Source organism: Diceros bicornis, chromosome 13 (genome assembly GCF_020826845.1).
Source record: "Diceros bicornis minor isolate mBicDic1 chromosome 13, mDicBic1.mat.cur, whole genome shotgun sequence".
Lineage (NCBI taxonomy): Eukaryota > Metazoa > Chordata > Mammalia > Perissodactyla > Rhinocerotidae > Diceros > Diceros bicornis.
Genome location: NC_080752.1, coordinates 6,282,593 through 6,292,484, shown reverse-complemented (window position 1 = coordinate 6,292,484; position 9,892 = coordinate 6,282,593).

Sequence of the window (9,892 nt, the reverse complement as noted above, 5' to 3'; positions counted from 1 at the left end):
CCCATGGCTTTGATGCTGTGTATATGCTGGTGACTTCAAAATTCGTATCTCCAGCTGTGACTTTGTCCTGGGCTCTAGCTTTGGATCCCCAACTGCCTACTTGGCATCTCCACTTGCATGTCCACTGGGCATTTGATATTTAAGATGGCCAATATAAAACCCTTGATTCTGGTTCCCACCCCTAAACCTGTTTTTTTCCCCTCTAGTCTTACTCACCTCTGTAAATGGCACCACTATCTATTCAGTTGATCAAACTCAAAACCTCAGGACTCCTTGATTCCTATCTTTCTCTTACCCGACATTCAGTTCATTAGCAAGTCCTGTCAGATATTCTTTCAAAATGTACTGAATCTGAACACTTTTTACCATTTCCACTGCTACCGTCCTGGTCAAAGTCTGGGTTACTGCTGTAGCTTCCTAACTGCCTCCTCTCTTACCCCCAGTCCATCTTCCACATAAGGAAGTGAGGTGTTTAAAATGCAAATCAGACTTCACTCCCCTGCTTAAAACCCTCTAATGATTTCCTACTGCACTTAGCATAAAATCCAAACATCTCCTAATGGCACACAAGGTCCTGCCTGACCTGACTCTTGCCTACTCAAATCCCATCTCCTACCACTCTCAACCAGCCACAATAACCTCCTCGTGTCTCTGGTCTTAATCCTTATCACACTCAACCTTCCTGCACCGTGTGATAGTCTCCTCCTTCCTTGGGTTCTACAATATGTCACATTCTCCTGCTTTCCTCCTACCTCCTAGAACATTCTCTCCTAGTTTCTTTCTTTCTTTGCTCTTTCTCTTAAATGTTGCCATTCCCTAGGTGTCCTTTCTTCACCCTTAATATTTCCTGAGTGATTTCATGGCTTCAGTTCCATCTATATACTAGTAACTCCTAAGACTTTACCACTATCTTGAACTTCAAAGTCTCGGTTACTTATTGGATGTCTTGATTTGTTGTTCCAAAGGCACTTCAAACTCACCAAGTCCCAAATAGAACTATCACTAACTCCCATACATCCTTTTGGACCTTCTCTTCCTGTGTTCTGCATCTCACCCTAGGTTACCTGGGCATCTAAACCTGAAACCTGAAAGTTGTCCTCAGTCTTCATTCTCCCTCCACTCCTGCATCCAAGTCTTACCAAGTCCTGTGACTTATACAGGGATGCAGAAAAATAGTGGTTAAAGGTGCAGAGCCCACAAGACAAAGGGCTTGTCTATGGCTGTCAGAGTTGTGATGGGGGCTTTCTGCTCCTGTCTGGAAGAAGGTATACCTGTCCCTGTCACTTTCTCACTTTTCTCTGCTTCCACACAGCTGGAAAAAGGACATCCCCAGTCTTTTGCTTCTTAAGCATATCAAACAGGAACTGGAACAGGTCTAGGGGAAAGGTCTTAGGTCTGTCTACTCTTTGGACAAAGAGTCTAGCAGTTTCCTTAAGGTCTAACCCAGGTCAGCAGGCCTAGGCTTTTCTGTTGGGATATAAGGCCAAAGCCCCGGCTTATGAAAGCCTGTGTCTAATGTCTGTGCAGCCGTTGCTGAGAGAACTCAAGGGGTTGCTGGATGACGACCGGCTCAGGCAGGAGTGCGCTGGTAAACTGCTCTCTGGAGGTGGAGGAGGGGGAGCACTGTTTTATAGCATTTGCTGCTTTTTGTGGTGTAAATACTCCACCATGGCCAATTTCAAGCTACTAACATGATGTCACTGAATAGTGATTGGGAAGAGAATTAAGCTCTCATCAGCCCATCCCTGTCCCCTTGCCTTCTATCTCCCAATTTTCCCAGATTTCCCAACACCTGCCATATTTCTCCAGTCAGAAAGTCCGGGATAGGTAGCTCTAGGCACTGGAGTCTCCATCTCTCCATTTCTTTTCCAACATTGCCAAACTTCTCTCCAAAACGATTGTTCCATTTACACCTCTAGCAGTGTGTTAGAGCACTGTATTTTCCTCACACCTTTGTCAATGTTTTAAGTTTGCCATTCTGATAGTTGACAAGTGGTATCTCCTTACTCAGTGCTTTTTTGAAGCTCAAATTTGCTTTTATTCTTTCCCTGATCAAAATCCTTTCATGGCTCCACATGATCCTTTGGACCAAGAGTCATCTCTCGATGCTGGAACACAAGCCCTTAGACCTGTCATCTTCCGTTCCTGGAGTCTCTCCCTCAGGACGCTCCCTCCACCACTTCCAAAACCCAATCCCCCTTCCTGCCACAGGGCCTTGTTTCCTTACTTCGTCAGGCACAGGACCCTCCAACCTCTCAGCCTGTTGGAACTTTCTTTGTGATTCAAGACCTATCCCCAAGTCACTTTTGGGGAGTCTTTTCTTATCCTCCAACTATGTGTAATGGGAAAAAAGGCTAATTAAAAATAGAGAAATGCAATTCACATTCCTTTCAGAGGTCTTGTAGCTCTTTTGTGATCAGAAATAATTTGATGAGCCTTTGGGCATGGCCTTGATAGGAAGGAGTTAGAGAGCTAAATTTGCTGAATATGAAATCAATGAGAATTTTGGAGTGTACTGTGATAACTCCAGAGATGAAGGAGGAGGGCTGGTAAGTGAAAGACGGCAAACTGAGGAGAAGAAAGCTTCACCAGTGAGAAATTCCAGTAGAAGGACTGCTGGAAGCAAGTTTCAGAACAGTGATGCCTAATACTCAGTTTTAAGTTTACTCCCTATTCTGTGAATGCCTCGCTTCCCTGGAGCATCCCCAAACATTCAGTAAAAGTGTCCTATACACAAAACCGTATATTCATGGTATTTTAGGAACAAAGGGAGAAAGGTATCCATCTTGAGTTGAGAGAGGCTGGCACCCACAGCAAGTGAGCAACCCAGTGATCAAGAACTGAGCAAGAGCAGGAATTCAGATTGAGAGGCGATCATGAGGATGTAAACCCTTGAAGAGTCTAGTAAAACTAGAGGAGGTCGTGGACTTCCCAGAGAATGAGGAATAGGGGCTGAGCTATTCTAATTGGACGTAAATGGAAAAGGTAACCCTAAAAGGTTGCAAGCCTTGAGAACATTTGGGTTGCATACACACAATCTGTTCTTCCTCTGAGTCCTCCCCAAAATTTTGTGCCTCTGTTGGTGTGTTTTTATGAGTAAGCAGCCGTGCTATGCCTCCATCTTAGCTAGACAGATGGGGACCCCACCAAGTGGGGACTGTCATCTTAACTCACTCCTTCTGGGGTAAAAGTTGGGTGGGAGTGATTCCCTGGTTCCCTATGCCACCATTATCCCACCAGCTACCATTAATGAACACTTGCTATTTGCCAGCGCTGTGCTGATACATCCTCTTATGTCATCACACAATGACTATTAGGTGCCCTTGTCCTTACTTTAGAGAAGAGAAAATGGAGACTGAGATGGATTAAATGATTTGTGTAAAGTCATTAGTAAGGGGTAGAGCTGAGATTTGATTTCAAGTCTGACTCCAAAGCCTGTTCTTTTAACCACTGCATAGTCACTTCTGACTAGGCCCACTGTTTCCTCCATTTTATTTGTTTATTTAACACTATGTACCTGTACAGGGCCTGGTGCGAGTCTCTCCTACAGTGTGAGGCTGGGTTCAAAACACACATTAGGAGAGGCTTAATTCAAGAAAATGGGAAAAGGACCAGTAGGTGCCCAGCAGTGACCCCAAGTGAGAGAGTTGCAGGGGACCCAATTTGGTGAGCCCTCTGTCCTCCTGAGCTGCCCTTACTGAGGCTCTCTCTGAGCCCTGAATCCAAGTCCTGCTGAGGAAACATGAGGACTAGCCCACTACAGTCAGACTCCAGTTGGCCTGTCCCACCCTGGGAGAGGGCCAGGGGTGAGATAAGAGGATGCACAGCCCATGGGAGGAGCCTGAGATGCCCAGAGGGCCATGCAGGAAATCACCCCTTCCTTGGGGGGGCGAGAGGGAATGACTCAGGGCTGACTGGTGGCAGTTCTGTTTTTGCAGCCTGGCCAGGCCGGGCTGTAGTGAGAGACCCCTTGGATAAAGTGCTCAGGTTCACCTTCCCCAGCCTCCAGCTTAGTGAGGCTTTGAGAGGTGTGTCTTGGCCTTTTCTCTTCCCTTTTCCATCATTTCTCTGGAAACAAGTTTGTGTTGCTGGGCTGGTCTCTTGCTCCAACCCCTGCCCAACCCAGGCCATCCCCTGTGAAAATGTAGACACAGAGTGAAACATTGAGAACTGAAGCTGGTGGGTGTGGGGCAGGTGAGGCTAGAGGCTAGGTGCTCTGTACCTAGACTGTCTTATCTGTAGTGGGGCTCTGGGTCCTATGGGGCCACAGTGGAAATGTGGGGGTCTTCTGTTGGCGGATGGTGCTCTTGGGCCCGCCCTTAGCCCAGGACCTAGCATGCAGTATGCAATCAGTATATTTGTATTGAATTTTAAAGTTGTGTTACACCCTGATCTGGCCCTTTCCCCCTATGCTAGAGAAGCCGCATAGCATTGTGGCTAAGAGGGGGACTTTGAGACCAGAATATCTAGGTTTGAATCCCAGCTCTGCCATTTACTAGCCATCAGACTTTGGGTAAGTTACTTAACCTCTCTGAACCCGTTTTCTTTTCTGTAAAATGATGATTATAATAGTACCTACCTGATAGGGTTACTGAAGATTGAAGGAATTAATATGTACAAAGTACTCCAAACAGTGCCTGACAATCAAGTACCATGTTAGTATTAGCTGTTTTTGTTCTTTTAGTGACTGCATCTCCATCAACCAAGTCATCTAAACAGAAGCTTGGCAGTAATTCTGGACTCTTCCCTTTCCTTCCACTCCCATATTCAACCGTGTCCATTCTTGCACCTAAATATTTCTTCTAGTTCATCACCACCACACCATCATTTCTCACCTGTACAACTGGAATAGTCTCTCACTGATCTCCCTGCCTTCATTCTCTCTCTCTTCTAATAGCTTTATTGAGATATAATTCATATACCATACAATTTACCCATTTAAAGTGTACAATTCAATGGTTTTTAGTATATTCACAGATATGTGCAACCACAATCAATTTTAGATCATTTTTATCACCTCAGAAAGAAATGCAGTACCTTTTTCGCTCTCAGCCTCTCATCCTCCCATCTTCCTCCCAGCCCTGAGCAACCGCTAATCTACTTTCTATCTCTATAGATTTGCCTATTCTGGACATTATGTATAAGTGAAATATGAACAAATAAAATATGTGGTCTTTTGTGACTAGCATCTTTTATTTACTCAGCATGGTATTTTCAAGATTCATCCATGTTATAGTGTGTATCAGTACTTCATTCTCTTTTTTTTTTTTTTATAATTTTATTTATTTATTTATTTTTTCCCCAAAGCCCCAGTAGATAGTTGTATGTCATAGTTGCACATCCTTCTAGTTGCTGTATGTGGGACATGGCCTCAGCATGGCCGGAGAAGCGGTGCGTCGGTGTGCGCTCAGGATCCGAACCCGGGCCGCGAGCAGCAGAGCGCACGCACCTAACCTCTAAGCCATGGGGTCGGCCCTTCATTCTCTTTTAATGGCTGAATAATAGTCTGTTGTATGGATATACCACATTTTGTTTATCCATTCATCAGTTGATGGACAATTGGGTTGTTTCTACTTTTTGGCTATAAAGAAGAATGCTTCTATAAACCTTCACCTACAAGTTTTTGTGAGGACATGTTTTCATTTCTCTTGGATGTATACCTAGGAATAGAATTGCTGGTTCTTATGTTTAACTGTTTGAGGAACTGCCAGACTGTTGTCCAAACAGTTGTACAATGTTGTACAATTGTACATTCCCACTAGTGCTGTATGAGCGTTCTGATTTCTCTTTGCCAACACTTGTTATTAACAGACTTTTTGATTATAGCCATCCTAGTGGGTATAAAGTTGTATCTTCGTTTTGATTTGCATTTCCCTGATGACTAATCATGTCAAACATCTTTTTATGTACTTATCAGCCGTTTGTATATCTTCTTTGGAGAAATATCTATTCAGATCCTTTGCTTATTTAAAAAATTGGGTTATCTGTCTCTTTATTATTGAGTTATAAGACTTCTTTATTTATTCCAGATACAAGTCCCTTATCAGATATGTGATTTGTGAATATTTTCTCTCATTCTGTGAGTTCTCTTTTTGATAGTGTCCTTTGATGCACAAAAGTTTTCAATTTGATAAAGTCTAATTTATCTATTTTTTATTTTGTTACTTGCACTTTTGGTGTTAAATCTAAAAATCCATTGCCAAATTGGAGGTAATGAAGATTTATCCCTATGTTTTCTTTTAAGGGTTTTGTAGTTTTAGCACTTACATTTAGGTCTTTGATCCATTTTAAGTTAATTTTGTATATAGTATTTGGGTAGGGGGTCCAACTTCGTTCTTTTGCGTATGGCTATTCAGTTGTCCCAGCATCATTTGCTGATGACTATTCTTTCCCCATTGAATGATCTCAGCACCTTTGTTGAAAATAAGTTGACTATAGATTTACACAGATAAAACACATGGGTTTATTTCTGGACTCTCAATTCTATTCTATTGATTTATCTGTTTATCCTTATGCCAGTATCATACTATCTTGATTTTTGTTGGTTTGTAGTAAGTTTTGAAATTAGGAAGCGTGGGTCCTCAAACTTTGTTCTTCTTTTTCAAGATTGTTTTGGCTATTCTGGGTCCCTTGCAATTCCATATGGATTTTAGAATCAGCTTGTCAATTTCTACAGAGAAACTAGCTAAGATGCTGATAGGGATTGCATTGAACCTGTAGATTGATTTGGGAAATATTATCTTAACAGTATTAAGTCTTCCAATTCATGAACATGAGCTGCTTTTCCATTTAGTTAAATATGCTTTAATTTCTTTCAATAGTGTTTTGTAGTTTTCAGAGTATGAGTTTTGCACTTTGTTAAATTTATTCCTATTTTTTTAATGCTATTATAAATGGAATTGTTTTCTTATTTTCATTTTCAGATTGTTCATTGCAAGTGTTTTAGAAGAAAACTGATTTTTTATGTTGATCTTGTGGCTTTCAACCTTGCTGAACTCATTTATTGATTCTAATAATTTTTTAGTGTATTGCTTAAGATTTCCTATATACACGATCATATTTTCTGCAAATTGAGATAGTTTTACTTCTTCCTTTCCAGTCTGGATGCTGTTTATTTCTTTTTCTTGCCCAGCTGCTCTGGCTAGAATCTGCAGTACAATATTGAATAGAAGTGGGGAGAGCAGACATCTTTGTCTTGTTCCTGATCTTAGGGGGAAGGCATTCAGTCTTTCACTAGTAAGTATGATGTTAGATGTGGGTTTTTGCAAATGCCCTGAATCAGTTTGAAGTTTCCTTCTATTCCTAGTTTTTGTTTTATCATGAAAGCATGTTGGATTTTGTCAAATGCTTTTTCTGTGTCTACTGAGATGATCGTGTAATTTTTGTTTTTTATTCTATTGATATCATGTATTATGTTAATTGATTTTTGGATGTTAAACCAACTTTGCATTCCTGGGATAAATCCCACTTAGTTATGGTATATAATCCTTTTTATATGTTGCTGGATTCTTTTGGCTAGTATTTTCTTGAGAATTTTTGTGTCTATATTCATAAGATATATTGGTCTGTAGTTTTCTTTACTTGTGATGTCTTTCTCTGCTCTAGATATCAGGGTAATACTGGCCTCACAGAATGAACTGGGAACTATTCTGTCCTCTTCTGTTTTTTGGAAGAGTTTGTAAAAATTTGTATCCTTCTGTAAATGTTTGGTAGAATTTACCAGTGAAGCCATCAGGGCATGGGCTTTTCTTTGTAGATTTTTATTTTTTTATTTTTTTAAATTTTTATTACTAATTCAGTCTCTTTACTTGTCACAAGTCTATTCAGATTGCCTATTTTTTCTTGAGTCAATTTTGGTAGTTCCTGTCTTTCTAGGAATTTGTAATTTCATTTAAGCTATCTAATTAATGAGCATACTCCTCACCTTCACTCTTGCTCCTCTATAATTCATCCTCCATGCAGTAGCCAGAGTGATCTTTTTAAAAAATGCAAATCTGATCATGACATACCCCTGCATCCAGCTCTTCCATGGCTGCTCTCTGCTTTTAGGATAAAAGCCTATATCTTTAATGCTGCCTATAATGCCGGCACAGGCTGGCCCCTGCCACCTCTCTGGGTTCATTACCCTCACAGAGCTGTGTTCTGCTTTTATTCCAGCCACACAGAACTCTTTGCAGCTCCTGAACATACCACACATCACAGGTACTGTTTCCTCTGCCAGAATCTTTTCCTCTGGTGAGCTCCTACTTCTTCTTCACGACCCAGGTTAAAATGTCACTTTCTCTGGAAAAGCTTTCCTGACTCCATCTCCTTTCTGTGTCCCACAGGTCCCCTCCCCCTCTTATAGCATGCACTGCTGTATTTTATTGTTTGTTTACATATCTGTCACCTGCAGGGACATATTTGTTTATATATTGGTTTCCATCAGGGACAACTTTTTAATCCCCACATCCTGGACCTGGCAGTATCCCTGCAGTGGATTTGAAATAAAATATCATTCTAGCAAATCCCATCTCCCCCATCCTGCATAACCTCCCATTTACTCCAGTTAATTTCTCCTTCTTAAATTTATGCCCATACTCCAACCATTCAAGTCTTTTTAGAATACAGATTCTGATAATTACACCCCCCTCCAACTTCCTGCATTTGTATATAATATCAGCTGACACCTACTGAGTGCTTACTATGTACCAAGCCCAGTGCTGTGAAAAATGTGCCAGTGTGATCTCATTTAGTCCCAACAATAGTGAAGTCGCTATTACTAACCACATTTCTCAGAGGAGAAAATTGAAGCTCAGAGAGGGTAACGGACTTGACCAAGGTCACACAGATAGTAGGTGATATGGCAGGGACTTGGACATGGGTCCGTGTGATTCCAGAATTGGTGCTCTTAACCATAGTGCCAAATCATGTTATGCCTTCTTTAATTTCATCTGATTCACCAAAAAAAATGTGTAAGGCAAGGCAAGTCTTGTTTCCTAAGGACTAGCAGGAGAGAAATCTGAGGCCAGCAGTGACAAATCCAAAGGATAGGCAAACCTGAAGGCCACACAGCATGGATTAGTGACATGGGACTAGCTTTCAGGACTGGGAGCACCTCCCAGAACACTATGAGACCCTGGGGAAGGCAAAGGAATCCTACTGGAGCTGGCTGAAGTTTGGAGTGACCTCTGCCTTCCTCCTTTGGGGTCCACAAGCTGGGCAGTAAGGTGGCTACCAAGCCAGAGAAGGCTGCCTAGAGACCTAAGGAAAAGTGGGAGCTCAAGACAGGTTAGAATCTGTCTGGTGCCGAGGTATCAGTTTGACCTGAGGCTGGGCTATAGCTGATCCTGACATGGACTGTTTGGACAGAGCAAAGAATCCTAGGCTGGCAGCACCTAGAGATATAGGGAGACATGTTGGTGATGGAGGCTGGAGAGCAGGGACGAGACCAGGGGAAAACTGGACTTCTCATTATGACAGAGATGTGAGGGGTGGTGTATGTGTAAATGGGTCTTCCAGAACATCTCCCATCATGGAGAGGCAACCGCCACAGAGGGCTTGGGCCTATGACAGTATAATAAGGGACAGCATCTCTTCTCCTGGAAAGTCCAGTTTCTCCCTCTTTGGTTCAGCTTTTCCCCTTGATTGACCAGCAGTAAAAGGTAGACATTGGATGGAGCTTCTCAGAGCATTTATTTTTTCTGATTACAAGAGTGGGGAGTAGCTGGGTGCTGGCTTGGGTGGAGGAGCTGAGGTAGGTTTTGGGGGTGGGTTGCAGGAGGAGGAGCACATATGTGGAGCAGCTGGACTAGAAGGAACGATGTGAAGGGTAGCTGTCAGAGTAACTGCAGGAGGCATGAGAGCAACTGCAAAAGGTGAGGACCCAACTCCCCTAAGCCCACCCCATCCC